Genomic DNA, 17,206 nt, shown 5'->3' with positions numbered 1-17,206 from the left:
GAGCAGGTGGTGAACGCCATGCCCACCTCCAACGGTGAGGGGCTGGTGCCCGCGGTAGCTCCCGAGGATCTTGCGGCACTGGCGATGGTGGATGTGTCCTCCGGCAGCTCCAGCGAGAGTGAGGAGGAAGAAGAGGCAGAGGAGGAAGAGTCCATCTTCGAGGCGACTGGCGAGGAGTCAGGGGAGTCCTTCCCTCGGCTCAGGCCTCAGGCCCTCCGCTCCATGCCGGATGACGACGATGCCGACGCCGGGCGAGGAGGGGAGGACTCTCCCTTGGTCACAAGGAAGGGCAGGTCGGGGCTGGTTCCCCCAGGGTCCGCTCTGATCCCTGGGTGGTCTAAAGCCAACCCCAGCCCTCCCGATGTGGCTTCTGCTTCCGGGCCTCCCAAGGATGACCCAAGCTGCAGGCTCTCGGGCTTCAAGTTCGGCCGAAAATTGCTTGGGTCCACGAGCGACGACCAGTAAGTGCTTGATTCCCGCTTTGCTTGGTTTCTGCCGCCGAGGCTTGACGTCCATATTCTCTTGTCAAGCCGGCGCCTGCGGCGAAGAGGTTGAGAGGGGCTTCTGCGGCTCCGCTTGGTGCGAGTCCATCTGCCGGGGTGGTGCCTTCGTCCGCTGGGGAGGAAGATGGCGCGGCTCGTGCCTCCCTGGTCCGATCGTCCTCACGAGGCTGACTGGGACGCCTTGGCGAGGAGTCATGCCCCATGGCCCCGCTGAGCCTGGAGTCGACTGCGCTCGATGCTGGAGCCGGGGCATCCAAGGCCCAGGGGGTTCCTTCCTGCCAAGTCGTGATCACAACGCCGTCTTCTTCGCCCGCTTCGTCGGTTCATGCTTCTTCTGCTTCCTCTGCCGCCGTCCTGGACCAGGTCGCCAGTGAACTGAGCCAGCTGCGGGAGGATCTTCTGAGCGCGGACCCTCGCCTAGCGGCCGGACGCCTGGAGCTAGCTTCTGGCTAGGCCCGTTCTGCTGCCTCTGTCCGAGCAGCGCTGAGCCAGGCCGTGGCGGCCTCCGATGGGGAGAAGCAGGCCGCCAACCAAGCCAAGGCCGCCCGCGATGCTGCCCTGGGCGACGCTGCGGCTGCCAAGGCTCGCTGCAAGGAGCTGGAGGTCGAGCTGCAAGGCCTGCGTGACGAGCTTGCCAAGGAGGTCCACGGCTGCTAGGAGAAAGAGAAGGAGATGAAGTCTCGGGAGGATGCCGTCAAGGACCGAGATGCCAAGCTCGATGACCTCCACGGCGAACTGGAGACACTAGAGCGGTTGCTGCAGACCGAGAGGGCCGAGCTGGACGCCAAGGCGAAGGTCCTGGCGGAGGATCGGGTGGCCTTCGCGAAGATGGAGAAGAGGGCTCATGCCATGCTGAAGACGCTTTATGAGAGCGGCTTGGAGGAGCCGCTGGCCGGCGCGGAGGACGGCCCCGCCAAGATGCTTCCCTTCCTGGTCCGCGCGCTTGAAGATGTCGTAGACTGCCTTGGCCCCACGGCCGAGGCCGAGGCGCGCGCCCTGTCTTCGGTGGCGCTGACGCGTGTCCTCAACCAAGTCTACCTGCGCGACCCCAACATCGACCTCGACAGCCTGCTGGAGCCCGTGAGCGACGACCTTGCCGCCGCTGCCGCTGAGGTCGTGAAAGGTCGAGCCGAAGCTTTGCTGGGAAGGTTCCGCGCCTTTAGCATCTTGCCCGGGCGTGGTGCTGCCAGCTCCGCGGCCCCAGGAGGCGACGCCACTCGAGAGTGATCCCTTCGTGGCTTCTGTCTTGTTTTTATTCCTGCAACATGCACCATGCCTTGCGGAGGCGTTTAGACTTGTGTTTGACGTCGTGAAACAATCTATGGCTTGTAATATTTGCTTTGAATTTCCTAGAATTTGCATTTTTCTCCCCTACTTGCTCGCGCTCAACATCAGCAGGGCCCGGCCCCGCGGGTACCTCACCCAGCGTTAGCCCCGACCGGAAACCAGGTCGGGACTAAGGAGCGAGGGGCTACGTGGCAAGTTAGGCTCCTGAGTTGCGATGCTCAGGAGTCCCCCTTGACGCACAAGCAACAAGTAGGAAAGGGGGGGACGATGAGTGGATTGATCGTTCTGCGTCGGCAGGGCCTGGCCCCGCGCGTACCTCACCCAGTGTTAGCCCCGACCGGAAACCAGGACGGGACTAAGGAGTGAGGGGCTACAGGGCAAGTTAGGCTCCTGAGTCGCGATGCTCAGGAGTCCCCCTTGACGTTCAAACGGGTTTCCATACCTTGGCTCCGCTCGGGGAGGGGCGCGTGACGACCAGGTCCGAGGGACCTGGCTGGGTGGCGTGCGCTTGGGCGAGGCCCGGGCGTAGCCCCCGTGTCCAGCCCCCTCGCACGGCGCTCCCGAGGGGAGGCGTTGCGATGGTGCCGGACACTGAGCTCTGGGCTCCCTGAGGTTGGTACGGCCGGAGGCCGCCCTCAGTTGTTTATCACCAGCGCGGAGCATAGCACTTCCGTATGTGTGCGGGCATAGCCTCTCCTCGGCAGTGTCATCAGCCAGCGCGGAGCATGGTGCTTCCACGGGTATGTGGGAGGGGGCTCCCCTCCGGGAGGAGCCCCGGGGGCGTGTACAGCCCCGCCCTGACACGTGGCCGGCACGGTAGGACTAGGGGAGGTGTATCTGGGCACTCGTGAGCCAACGCGGGACTCACGAGGCCCTACCTCGAGGCGGGTTGCGCCTGGCTCTGGGCCTTTATCAATGGTGTGTTCTTGCAGGGTGGTTATAATGCAAATGTTGTATGTCCTCAGGTCCCGGCCCTTGAGCGAGCTCAGCCGTTGCTGGTATGACAGGTCGCGATGCCGTGGGTCAAGGCCAGGGGGTGAGGGCTGGAGAGCCAGTAGGAGTCCATGAGTCGTGATGCTCAGGTACCCCCTTTTAACGTGCAAGCGCTTTGCATGAAAGCGGAGAAGTCCGTGATAAGCAGCAGGTGATAATTGAGCGTGAAAGAGCAAATTCATTTTAAGTAAATGCGGGAAAAGCAAACACCACAGGGCCAGGCCTGAGCAGCTCGGGGATGATGCAGCCCAAGGGGCGCCCCCGACAAGGTAAGTAAGGGGAATAAGCAAAATGGATACATGCCGCAAGGACGGACCCACACGACCTAGGAATAATGCGGCCCTGTGGGTGCTCCCAGCTAAAAATGGAACTTAGAAAGATGTCACCTGGTGCCGTTGAAGATGAAGTGATGTTGAAGAAGCGGGCGATGCGCGATGAAGACGTCGACCCTCACGAGCCCCCGGGCCCAGGAGCCTCGGGAGGCTCCGGGGGCACAGGTGGGTCTCCGAGAGCCATCTCCATCTCTGCTAGGACCACACGATGCCTGACCTCCTGAGCCTCCAGAATGCTCCTCAGCAAGCGCTGATGAGCGGCGACCGCATTCGGCAGGCCAAAAGGCATGCGAACATAGCTGTGAGGCGGACCCTCGCAACGCACCACGCGCGAAGGCCATAGGCGCTCCTGAGACGCGGCTCGGTTGAGCCCTGGTACATCAATGCAGACACGCAGTCCACCATCCTCGCCTGGATGTGGGGCCATGGCGGGCAAGCGGCGGCTGCCGCGCATGACTCTCGACTCCTGTAGCTCCTGAGTGTTGCTTGCGATGAACTCCTGAGGGTTTGGTCTTCCTTGCCTTGTACCTTCCTGAGGGAAACATGCCTGGAAGCACCCCTCCAAGTGGTGCTCGAGCGCCTCCCTCGCGACCTTGGCAAAGTCAGTGGCTCTCCAAGAAAGAGCCCCCGAGCCCTGCCTGAGGAGGGCGCCGGGCGCGCCTTCCTATGCGAGAGAGGGTGGCGCTCCCTGATTGGGCGCAGATCCTGAGCCAACACCTCCGGAGGCGCCTGCCTCCTGATGGCTTGGGCCAGGCGAAGCCTTCTTCTTCTTGGGGGTCGCCTCGGGAAGTCTTCTGTTTCCGCGATCCGGGTCTTCGATTGCTGCGGCTTGGAACGCGTGCTCAAGTGAACACGCTGCGTCCCTTTCTTCACAGGGTACGGTGATGACTCCACCGCTTCCTGGCATCTTGAGGACATTGTATCCATGGTGAGTCACTGCCATGAACTTGGCCAGGGCTGGGTACCCGAGGATGGCATTGTATGGCAGATGGATGTGGGCGACGTCGAAGTTGATGATCTCGGTGCGGTAGTTGTTGCGCTGCCCGAAGGTGACTGGAAGGTGAACCTGCCCTATCGGAACAGTGGAACGATCAGTGACTCCTGAGAAGGGCTTGGTTGGCTGAAGCTGATCATACGACACTTGGATATTGTCGAACGTCTCGACGGATAGGACGTTGAGTCCTGCTCCGCCATCAATGAGGGTCCTGGTGACCTGCACGTTGCTGATGACTGGGGAGCAAAGCATAGGGAGGACTCCGGCGGTTGCCGCGCACTTGAGCTGATTCGCTGAGTTGAACGTGATAGCGCATGCGGACCACCTGAGAGGGCGCGTGGCCTCAAGCTTGGGGAGGACTACATTCACCTCGCGAGCAAACTGCTTGAAGATGCACTGTGAGGCTGGGGCCTGCGTGCCACCCAAGATGCAAGCGATTGCGCACGGCTCCTGGAAGCCCCTAGCCCCCTCGTCCTGATGTTGGTCTTCGTTCCTCCTTGGCGGTGGTGGCAGAGGAGGAAGGCCTGCATTGCCGCGCGGGCGATTCTCACGAGGCTGATCTCTCCAGCCTCCCTCGCGAAGCTGGTCCTGCCAGTGATCCTCGCGAGGTCGGTCATGCCACCCTTGGCGAGGGCCACGGTCTTCCCATCGTCCACCACCTCTTCCTCCTCCTCGGCCATAGCCCCTGTCGTTGCGCTCGGGGTGTTGGCCGACAAGTCCATCTCTCACGGCCCTGAGCTCTTGACATTCGTTGGTGTTGTGGGTGTGGAGGTCATGGTACACGCAGTACCGGCTGCCCTTGGATGACTCAGGCTGATCCCTGCCTCGCTTGGTGTCTGGCTCCGCTACAAGCACGGCAGCCCCCTTGCGCTTCACGTCCTTGGCCTTGGGCTTCTTCTCTTCTGGGTCGGGAGTCGGGAGCTCGAGGAGGGAAAGGCGCCCTTCCTCAGCCCTGGCGCACTTGGTCGCCAAGTTGAACAGCTCCACGGATGTGCACAGGTCTTCATGGATTGCTAGCTCCTCCTTCATCTTGATGTCGCGTACGCCATCGAAGAAGGCCGAGATGATAGCTTCTTCAGTCACCTTGGGGATCTTGAGGCGAGCGTTGTTGAAGCGCTGGATGTATTTCTGCAGGGTTTCCCCTTGTTGCTGCTGCTTGATGCGGCGCAGATCGCTCACGGCCGGGGGCCGGTCGCGAGTGCCCTGGAAGTTGGCGATGAAGCGAGTGCGCATCTCATCCCAGGAGGAGATTGTGCCAGGAGCTAGGTGCGGGCCCCGTCCTTAACCGCCATGGGAAACCAGTTCACCGTGACCCTTTCGTCTCCGTTGGCGGCTTCGATGCATAGCTCGTAGAGTTGCAGGAACTCCGCAGGGTCCGCCGTGCCATCGTAGCAAGGGGGTAGGTCAGGCTTGAACTTGCCTAGCCATGCAACGCCGCGTAGCTCGGGGGTGAGGGCGCGGCAGCCTGCTGTGGCCACCGGTGCCTTTTGCTGGTACTGGGCTTGCTCCTGGGGATTACCGCGCGCCGCCGCTTGGAGCAGCGCGGGGTCTTGGCATGGAGGTGCAGGGACGCGATCTTGGCGCGCCGGAGCCGGGAGCGCGCGAGCGCCTTCTTGGGGACGAGGAATCTCTTGGCAGCTCCTTTCTTGCTGCGCAGGCGCCGGACGTGGAGGGTCTCGCCCCGGGGCTGCGCGCCTTGGAGCCTGGGCGCCTCCTTAGGGAGGAGGTGGTGGAGGCACCTCCTGATCCTCGCCTCCTGCGCGGAATGGAGGGAGAGGCAGCGAGAGGGACGGCAAGGGGGAGCCCCCTGCGGCGCTGACGAGCTCGGTGATGCGGGCGAGCCAGTCTTCGTAGAGGCCGTTGACGGGGCGGTAGTGCAAGAGTTCTCTTGCCAGGAGCAGCACGGCGTGCGCGTCCATGGGGGCGCGATGGGCGTGGGACGACGAAGCGGCTGGAGTCAGCGACGGTGTGGCGGTGCGGCCCTCCCGCCGCACCGAAGGATGCTGGGAGGAGGCATGCTGCTCGTTCCCCGCCGGGCCGGTGGCTGCGTTGGCGGCAGGCGACGGGGAACGATGAGGACGTCCGCTGACGGGCGTCGTCTGGGCGACGCGGGTGGCGAGAGTAGCCCGGCGCTCGGCGCAAGCCCGACGAGCGTCATCCATGGACACGACGGAAGATCACACGCGAACGGCGGAAGAAAGATTCTGGCGCACCCCTACCTGGCGCGCCAAATGTCAGATTTCGGGTTCCGGCAGACCCTTGAGGTTCGAACAATGGGGTGCGCGCGGAGATCTCTCCCCTACCGATCTACGTCCAATCTCCTCGCATGATCTAAGCTGGAAACAACGAACAACACAAGGGACACAAGGTTTATACTAGTTCAGGCCACCGTTGTGGTGTAATACCCTACTCTAGTGTGTGGTGTGGTGGATTGCCTCAGGGGCTGATGATGAACAGTACAAGGGAAGAACAGCCTCGCGAGATGTGTTCTTGAGCTGGTGCGATGAACTGCTAGGGTGAGTTTAGTCGCCTCTCTCTCTCTGCTAGGGTTCTACCAGATCTCTCGATGTTTCAGGGTTTTCTGGATTTCTTTTCCCCTCCTCTCTACTCTGTGGTGGCTAGCTCTATTTATAGAGGCCCTGGGCCTCTCCCCAAATAATGAGTGGGAAGGGCGCCAACAATTGGCCATTTTGAAGGGGAACATATAGTACAAGTTATCCTGACCAAAGGTGGTCTTCGGCTGCCAAAAGCACTGGTGATGACGCCGTCTTGGGCTCCATGATGACCTCCGTCCTGCCGCTCTGCTGGTCTTGGTCTCGTTGCACCGGAATGGCAACCTTTGCCCGATGCCTTGGCCTGTGCTTGCCCCCTTTGCACCAAAGGGGAAACAAGGACACTGCACAGGCCGGCGCCCGCCTGGCGCCCGCCTGGTCTCGATCGTCATGGCTTGCGTCACGGGCTCCTCGCGAGGTACCCCTGCCTTGATCTCTCCGCCTCCTCGCGAGCCTGCCTGATGCGGCTGCTTCTGAGGAAGCTTTCTATCATCCGCCCCGCGAGGCTTGGCCCCTCGCGAGGGTCTTGAGCTTGAGATGATGAAGATGGGCAGCGCTGGGCCCCCACTTGAGCCATGCCGCAGGCCGTAGGCAGGCAAGTCTGGGGACCCCCGTTCCCAGAATGCCGACAGGGGCCATCATCATCGGAGGGCATGGAGGAGGATCCCGGAGGGGCCATCATCACCATGAAGGCCAAGGACCAGAGGGGGAACCTCTCCCCATCAGGGGGGAGGCCATGGAGGAGGAAGCAGAAGGGGGAGAACATCTCCTCCTCTCTCTTGGTGGCACTGGAGTGCCATCGAGAGGGGAATCATCGCCGCGGTGATCGTATTCATCAACACCACCATCCTCATCTCTTTTATGCGGTCCACTCTCCCGCACCCCGCTGTAATCCCGACTTGAACATGGTGCTTTATGCCACATATTATGATCCAATGATTTTTTTGCCATCCTATGATGTTTTGAGTAGATATCTTTTGTCTTTGGGTTGATTGATGATCTAGATTGGTATGAGTTGTATGTTTTATTTAGGTGTTGTCCTGTTGTGCCCTCCGTGTCGCGCAAGCGTGAGGGATTCCCGTTGTAGGGTGTTGCAATACATTCATGATTCGCTTATGGTGGGTTGCGTGAGTGACAGAAGCATAAACCCGAGTAAGGGGGTTGTTGCATATGGGATAAAGGGGACTTAATGCTTAATTTCTATGGTTGGGTTTGATGTCTACTACACAACCTTCTTCTTGTAGACGTTGTTGGGCCTCCAAGTGCAGAGGTTTGTAGGACACTAGCAAATTTCCCTCAAGTGGATGACCTAAGGTTTATCAATCCGTAGGAGGCGTAGGATGAAGATGGTCTCTCTCAAGCAACCCTGCAACCAAATAACAAAGAGTCTCTTGTGTCCCCAACACACCCAATACAATGGTAAATTGTATAGGTGCACTAGTTCGGCGAAGAGATGGTGATACAAGTGGTATATAGATAGTAGATAAAGGTTTTTGTAATCTGAAAATATAAAAACAGCAAGCTAACTAATGATAAAAGTGAGCACAAACGGTATTGCAATGCTAGGAAACAAGGCCTAGGGTTCATACTTTCACTAGTGCAAGTTCTCTCAACAATAATAACATAATTGGATCATATAACTATCCTTCAACATGCAACAAAGATTCACTCCAAAGTCACTAATAGCGGAGAACAAACGAAGAGATTATGGTAGGGTATGAAACCACCTCAAAGTTATTCTTTCCAATCAATCGTTGGGCTATTCCTATAAGTGTCACAAACAGCCCTAAAGTTCGTACTAGAATAACACCTTATGACACAAATCAACCAAAACCCTAATGTCACCTAGATACTCCAATGTCACCTCAAGTATCCGTGGGTATGATTATACGATATGCATTACACAATCTCAGATTCATCAATTCAGCCAACACATAGAACCTCAAAGAGTGCCCCAAAGTTTCTACCGGAGAGTCAAGACGAAAATGTGTGCCAACCCCTATGCATAGGTTCATGGGCGGAACCCGCAAGTTGATCACCAAAACATACATCAAGTGGATCAATAGAATACCCCATTGTCACCACAGGTATCCCACGCAAGACATACATCAAGTGTTCTCAAATCCTTAAAGACTCAATCCGATAAGATAACTTCAAAGGGAAAACTCAATCCATTACAAGAGAGTAGAGGGGGAGAAACATCATAAGATCCAACTATAATACCAAAGCTCGCGATACATCAAGATCGTACCACCTCAAGAACACGAGAGAGAGAGAGAGAGAGATAAAACACATAGCTACCGGTACATACCCTTAGCCCCGAGGGAGAACTACTCCCTCCTCGTCATGGAGAGCACCAGGATGATGAATATGGCCACCGAAGAGGGATTTCCCCCTTCGGCAAGGTGCCGGAACGGGTCTAGATTGGTTTTCGGTGGCTACGGAGGCTTCTGGCGGCGAAACTCCGATCTATTGTGTTCCCCGAAGTTTTTAGGGTATATGGGTATATATGGGAGGAAGAAGTACGTCGGTGGACCTCCGGGCTGTCCACGAGGCAGGGGGCGCACGCAAGGGGGGTGGGCGCCCCCCCCCCACCCTCGTGGGCAGCCCGGAACTCTCCTGGTCCAACTCTGATACTCCGTGGGCTTCTTCTGGTCCAAAAATAAGTTCCGTGAAGTTTTAGGTCAATTGGACTCCGTTTGATTTTCCTTTTCTGCCATACTCTAAAACAAGGAAAAACAGAAACTAGCACTGGACTCTAGGTTAATAGGTTAGTCCCAAAAATCATATAAAATAGCATATAAATGCATATAAAACATCCAAGGTTGATAATATAATAGCATGGAACAATCAAAATTATAGATACGTTGGAGACGTATTAGCATCCCCAAGCTTAATTCCTGCTCGTCCTCGAGTAGGTAAATGATAAAAACAGAATTTTTGATGTGGAATGCTACCTAACATATTTATCCATGTAGTTCTCTTTATTATGGCAAGAATATTCAGATCCATAAGATTCAAGACAAAAGTTTAATATTGACATAAAAATAATAATACTTCAAGCATACTAACCAAGTAATCATGTCTTCTCAAAATAACATGGCCAAAGAAAGCTATGCCTACAAAATCATATAGTCTGGCTATGATCTATCTTCACCACACAAAATATTTAAATCATGCACAACCCCTATGACAAGCCAAGCAATTGTTTCATACTTTTGATGTTCTCAAACTTCTTCAATATTCACGCAATACATGAGCGTGAGCCATGGACATAGCACTATAGGTGGAATAGAATGGTGGTTGTGGAGAAGACAAAAAGGAGAAGATAGTCTCACATCAACTAGGCGTATCAACGGTCTATGGAGATTCCCATCAATAGATATCAACGTGAGTGAGTAGGGATTGCCATGCAACGGATGCACTAGAGCTATAAATGTATGAAAGCTCAACAAAAGAAACTAGTGGGTGTGCACCCAACTCGCTTGCTCACGAAGACCTAGTGCATTTTGAGGAAGCCCATCATTGGAATATACAAGCCAAGTTCTATAATGAAAGATTCCCACTAGTATATGAAAGTGACAACATAGGAGACTCTCTATCATGAATATCATGGTGCTACTTTGAAGCACAAGTGTGGTAAAAGGATAGTAGCATTGCCCCTTCTCTCTTTTTCTCTCAATTTTTATGTTTTTTTATTTATTTTTTTATTTGGGCCTTTTCTCTTTTTTTATGGCCTCTTTTCTCTTTTTTTTATTTGGGCTTCTTTGGCCTCTTTTATTTATTTATTTTCGTCCGGAGTCTCATCCCGACTTGTGGGGAATCATAGTCTCCATCATTCTTTCCTCACTGGGACAATGCTCTAATAATGATGATCATCACACTTTTATTTACTTACAACTCAAGAATTACAACTCAATTCTTAGAACAAAATATGACTCTGTATGAATGCCTCTGGCGGTGTACCGGGATGTGCAATGACTCATGAGTGACATGTATGAAAAAATTATGAATGGTGGCTTTGCCACAAATACGATGTCAACTACATGATCATGCAAAGCAATATGACAATGATGAAGCATGTCATAATAACGGAACGGTGGAAAGTTGCATGGCAATATATCTCAAAATGGCTATGGAAATGCCATAATAGGTAGGTATAGTGGCTGTTTTGAGGAAGGTATATGGTGGGTTTATGGTACCGGCGAAAGTTGCGCGGTACTAGAGAGGCTAGCAATGGTTGAAGGGTGAGAGTGCGTATGATCCATGGACTCAACATTAGTCATAAAGAACTCACATACTTATTGCAAAAATCTATTAGTTATCGAAACAAAGTACTACGTGCATGCTCCTAGGGGGATATATTGGTAGGAAAAGACCATCGCTCGTCCCCGACCGCCACTCATAAGGAAGACAATCAGTAAATAAATCATGATCCGACTTCATCACATAACGGTTCAACATACGTGCATGCTACGGGAATCACAAACTTTAACACAAGTATTTCTCAAATTCACAACCACTCAACTAGCATGACTCTAATATCACCATCTCCATATCTCAAAAAATTATCAAGTATCAAACTTCTCTTAGTATTCAATGCACTTTATATGAAAGTTTTTATTATATCCCTCTTGGATGCCCATCATATTAGGACTAAATTCATAACCAAAGCAAATTACCATGTTGTTTAGGACTCTCAAAATAAAATAAGTGAAGCATGAGAGTTCATCTATTTCTATAAAATAAAACCACCACTATGCTCTAAAAAGATATAAGTGAAGCACTAGAGCAAATAACAAACTACTACAAAAGATATAAGTCAAGCTCAATGAGTAGTCGAATAATTATGAAACTATGTGAAGACTCTCTAACATTTAAGAATTTCAGATCTTGATACTTTATTCAAACAGAAAGCAAAACAAAATAAAATAAATTGATGCTCCAAGCAAAACACATATCATGTGGTGAATAAAAATATAGCTCCAAGTAAAGTTACCGATGAACGAAGACGAAAGAGGGGATGCCTTCCGGGGCATCCCCAAGCTTAGTCTCTTGGTTGTCCTTTAATATTACCTTGGGTTGCCTTGGACATCCCCAAGCTTAGGCTCTTGCCACTTCTTATTCCATAATCCATCGAATCTTTACCCAAAACTTGAAAACTTCACAACACAAAACTTAACAGAAAACTTGTAAGCTCCGTTAGTATAAGAATATAAATCACCACTTAGGTACTGTTTTGAACTCATTATTTATTTATATTGGTGTTAAACCTACTGTATTACAACTTCTCTATTGTTTATAAACTCTTTTACTAGCCATAGATTCATTAAAATAAGCAAACAACACACGAAAAACAGAATCTATCAAAAATAGAACAGTCTGTAGTAATCTGTAACTAAAGCAAACTTCTGGAACCCCAAAAATTCTAAAATAAATTTCTGGACGTGAGTAAATTATCTATTAATTGTCTTCAAAAATAATTAACTAAATATCACTATCCAATAAAAAATGGCAGCAATCCTCGTGAGCGCTGAAGTTTCTGTTTTTTACAGCAAGATCAACAAGACTTTCCCCAAGTCTTCCCAAAGGTTCTACTTGGCACAAACACTAATTAAAAGCATAAAACCACATCTAAACATAGGCTATATAAATTATTTATTAATAAACAGGAGCAAAAAGCAAGGAACAAAAATAAACTTGGGTTGCCTCCCAACAAGCACTATCATTTAACGCCCCTAGCTAGGCATGATGATTTCAACGATGCTCACATAAAGGATAAGAATTGAAACATAAAGAGAGTATCATGAAGAATATGACTAGCACATTTAAGCCTAACCTTCTTAATACGCATAGGGATTTTCTGAGCAAACAACTTATGGGAACAATAATCAACTAGCATCGGAGGGCAAAACAAGCATAACTTCAAAACTTTAAGCACATAGAGAGGAAACTTGATATTATTGCAATTCCTACAAGCATATGTTCCTCCCTCATAATAATTTTCAGTATCATCATGAATGAATTCAACAATATAACCAGCACCTAAATCATTCTTTTCATGATCTACAAGCATAGAAAATTTACTACTCTCTACATAAGCAAAATTCTTCTCAATCGGAATAGTGGGAGTATCATAAGAGACTCGAATACTATAAATTGTTTCCACATTAAAAGAGTAATATTCATAAAAATGGTAATCATAATCATGAAAAGTTTTATAAATATAATCATCACTACTTTTTATAGCATATGTATCATCACAATAATTATCATAAGTAGCAACTTTATTCTCATCACAATCGATTGAAACCTCTTCCAATATAGTGGAATCATCACTAAATAAAGTCATGACCTCTCCAAATCCACTTTCATATTTATCATAATAAGATTCAACATCCTCCAAAATAGTGGGATCATTACTTCCTAAAGTTGACACTCTTCCAAACCCACTTTCATCAATATAATCATCATAAGTAGGAGGCATGCTATCACATTATAAATTTGCATATCAAAACTTGGGAGACTAAAAATATCATCTTCATTAAACGTAGCACCCCCAAGCTTGGGACAAACATTAATTTCAGCAAATATATTCTCAAAAACATCATCTTCATCAAACATAGCATCCCCAAGCTTGGGCCTTTTCATATCATAAGCATAATCACTCTCATCATTAATAGTATGGATAGCACCGATAGTATAGCAATTATCATCATCACAATGAGTAATAGGAGAAACATTATTTGGGAGAGATACCTTTCTACCTTTGCTTCTCCTTCTTTTCTTTTTCTTCTTCACATCATGTGTGGGTTTAATCTTCTTATTGGAGCTCCTTATTAATGAGATTGGTTGAATAGAAGGCTCCTCCTTGTTACCTGATTCATCATAAGAAATAATAGGAGGATATTGGGAAGTCTCTTCCCTTTCATTAGTATTCTCTTAATCCTATATTTGTTTTCTTTTCTTTATGTAATTGGCAATATAAGGGTTTTCAATGCAATTCACCGCACAATACATATAAATTTCCTCTAGATCAAAATCAAGAAATTTATCGAGATAAATTTTGGAATACCCTCAGTTATATGTTTCATTTCTTCATAACCCAAAAGAAGACTAAGCTCTTTATGATGCTCAAGGGTAATCAAGTTATCACAATTTTTGGACATGACTTGATCATGAAACAAATAGCATTGGAGCTTTAAATGACCATGTTCATTGCAAAGTTCACAAGGATGGCGATAAATATTGAATCTTTCAGCACAAACATCTAGCCTTTCTTGCAACAATTTGGTTTCTAAGTACTTATGCCTCTTGCAATATCTATCTTACCTATTTGGTGTGTACTTGCAAACCCAATGCACTCCACAAAAATTGACATGTTTATAGGAGACATTTTCATCATAACTAGTGCAATCATCATTAATACTATGGATATTCAAGGAGTTCATACTAACAACATTGCAATCATGCTCATCATTCAAAGATTTAGTGCCAAACATTTTAATGCATTATTCTTCTAACACTTTGGCACAATTTTACTTTCCATCATACTCACGAAAGATATTAAAAAGATGAAGCATATGAGGCAAACTCAATTCCATATTTTTTATTTTTTTTATTTGTAGTTTTATTTTATAAACTAAACTAGTGCTAAAACAAGAAACAAAAAGATTCGATTGCAAGATCTAAAGATATACCTTCAAGCGCTAACCTCCCCGGCAACGGCGCCAGAAAAGAGCTTGATGTCTACTAGACAACCTTCTTCTTGTAGACGTTGTTGGGCCTCCAAGTGCAGAGGTTTGTAGGACAGTAGCAAATTTCCCTCAAGTGGATGACCTAAGGTTTATCAATTCGTAGGAGGCGTAGGATGAAGATGGTCTCTCTCAAGCAACCCTGCAACCAAATAACAAAGAGTCTCTTGTGTCCCCAACACACCCAATACAATGGTAAATTGTATAGGTGCACTAGTTCGGTGAAGAGATGGTGATACAAGTGGTATATGGATAGTAGATAAAGGTTTTTGTAATCCGAAAATATAAAAACAGCAAGGTAAATAATGATAAAAGTGAGCACAAGCGGTATTGCAATGCTAGGAAACAAGGCCTAGGGTTCATACTTTCACTAGTGCAAGTTCTCTCAACAATAATAACATAATTGGATCATATAACTATCCCTCAACATGCAACAAAGAGTCACTCCAAAGTCAGTAATAGCGGAGAACAAACGAAGAGAATATGGTAGGGTATGAAACCACCTCAAAGTTATTCTTTCCAATCAATCTGTTGGGCTATTCCTATAAGGGTCACAAACAGCCCTAGAGTTTGTACTAGAATAACACCTTAAGACAAAAATAAACCAAAACCCTAATTTCACGTAGATACTCCAATGTCACCTCAAGTATCTGTGGGTATGATTATACGATATGCATCACACAATCTTAGATTTATCTATTCAACCAACACATAGAACCTCGAAGAGTACCCCAAAGTTTCTACCGGAGAGTCAAGACGAAAATGTGTGCCAACCCCTATGCATAGGTTCATGGGCGGAACCCGCAAGTTGATCACCAAAACATACATCAAGTGGATCAATAGAATACCCCATTGTCACCACGGGTATCCCATGCAATACATACATCAAGTGTTCTCAGATCATTAAAGACTCAATCCGATAAGATAACTTCAAAGGGAAAAGTCAATCCATTACAAGAGAGTAGAGGGGGAGAAACATCATAAGATCCAACTATAATAGCCAAGCTCGCCATACATCAAGATCGTACCACCTCAAGAACACGAGAGAGAGAGAGATCAAACACATAGCTACTTGTACATACCCTCAGCCCCGAGGGAGAACTACTCCCTCCTCGTCATGGAGAGCACCGGGATGATGAAGATGGCCACCGGAGAGGGATTTCCCCCTCCGACAGGGTGCCGGAACGGGTCTAGATTGGTTTTTGGTGGCTACGGAGGCTTCTGGCGGCGGAACTCCCGATCTGTTGTGCTCCCCGAAGTTTTTAGGGTATATGGGTATATATGGGAGGAAGAAGTACGTCGGTGGACCTCCGGGCTGTCCACGAGGCAGGGGGCGGGAGCAAGGGGGGTGGGCACGCCCCCCACCCTCGTGGGAAGCCCGGGACTCTCCTGGTCCAACTCCGATACTCTGTGGGCTTCTTTTGGTCCAAAAATAAGTTCCGTGAAGTTTCAGGTCAATTCGACTCCATTTGATTTTCCTTTTCTATGATACTCTAAAACAAGGAAAAAACAGAAACTGGCACTGGGCTCTAGGTTAATAGGTTAGTCCCAAAAATCATATAAAATAGCATATAAATGCATATAAAACATCCAAGGTTGATAATATAATAGCATGGAACAATCAAAAATTATAGATACGTTAGAGACGTATCAGGGTTTTACCTTAATGATCTTTAGTAGTTGCGGATGCTTGCTAGAGTTCCAATCATAAGTGCATATGATCCAAGAAGAGAAAGTATGATAGCTTATGCCTCTCCCTCATATGAAATTGCAATGACAACTATCGGTCTTGTTAACAATTGCCTAGCACAATTCCGCACACCGATCCACCATTATTCCACACTAGCTATTTATAATATTTAGTAATATATTCTAAATTTATGATAACAGCACCTGCTTTCATATTTTAGCTCTCCGATATCATGCAAAGGTATCCACTTCATACCCACAACATAGTTTTATTTCTCGTTGCTAGTTGGAAGCAAATGTTCAGTGTACATAGAGTCGTATCAGAAGTTTACTAAACCTCCATATTACTACAGACTGTCTTGTTTCAGACAGATTCTGTTTTTCGTGTGTTGTTTGCTTATTTTGATGCATCTATGGCTAGTATCGGAGGGTATGAACCATAGAGAAGTTGGAATACAGTAGATATAGTTATAATATGAAATTGGAATGAGTTTGAAACAGTACCTAAAGGTAGTGATTTGCTTTATTATACTAACGGGTCTCACAAAGTTTTTGTTAAAGTTTTGTGTGGATGAAGTGTTCGAAGATCAAGGAGCTATCAATATAAGAAGAATAAAGAGAGGCAAGAGTTCAAGATTGGGGATGCCCAAGGCACCCCAAGTACATATTTCAGAGGATACTCAAGCATCTAAGCTTGGGGATGCCCCAGTTGGCATCCCATCTTTCTTCTTCAACAAATATCGGTATACCTCAGTTTTTGTTTTGTTCACATGATTTGTGTCCTCTGTGTTTTTATTTTTCTTTAAGAACCTTGCTAGTATGAGAATGTCCCTTCATCAATTTATAGAATGCTTCGTGTGCTTCACTTATACATTTTGAGCTTGGATATTGGTTAGTTTATATTAATTGTAGAATGCTCCATGAACTTCACTTATATCTTCTGGAGTATGAATAATACTATCATCTAAAGTGGATTTGGAAGAGTGTCAACTTTAGGAACTAGTGATCCCGCTATTCCGAATGAGAAGAATTTTGCTTTTGTGGAGAGAATTTCTATGCTTGTAGATCATGAAAAGAATGCTTTATGTGATGGTTATGTTGT

This window comes from Triticum urartu, chromosome 3 (assembly GCF_003073215.2).
Source record: "Triticum urartu cultivar G1812 chromosome 3, Tu2.1, whole genome shotgun sequence".
Lineage (NCBI taxonomy): Eukaryota > Viridiplantae > Streptophyta > Magnoliopsida > Poales > Poaceae > Triticum > Triticum urartu.
Note: the sequence above shows the minus strand (reverse complement) of the source record.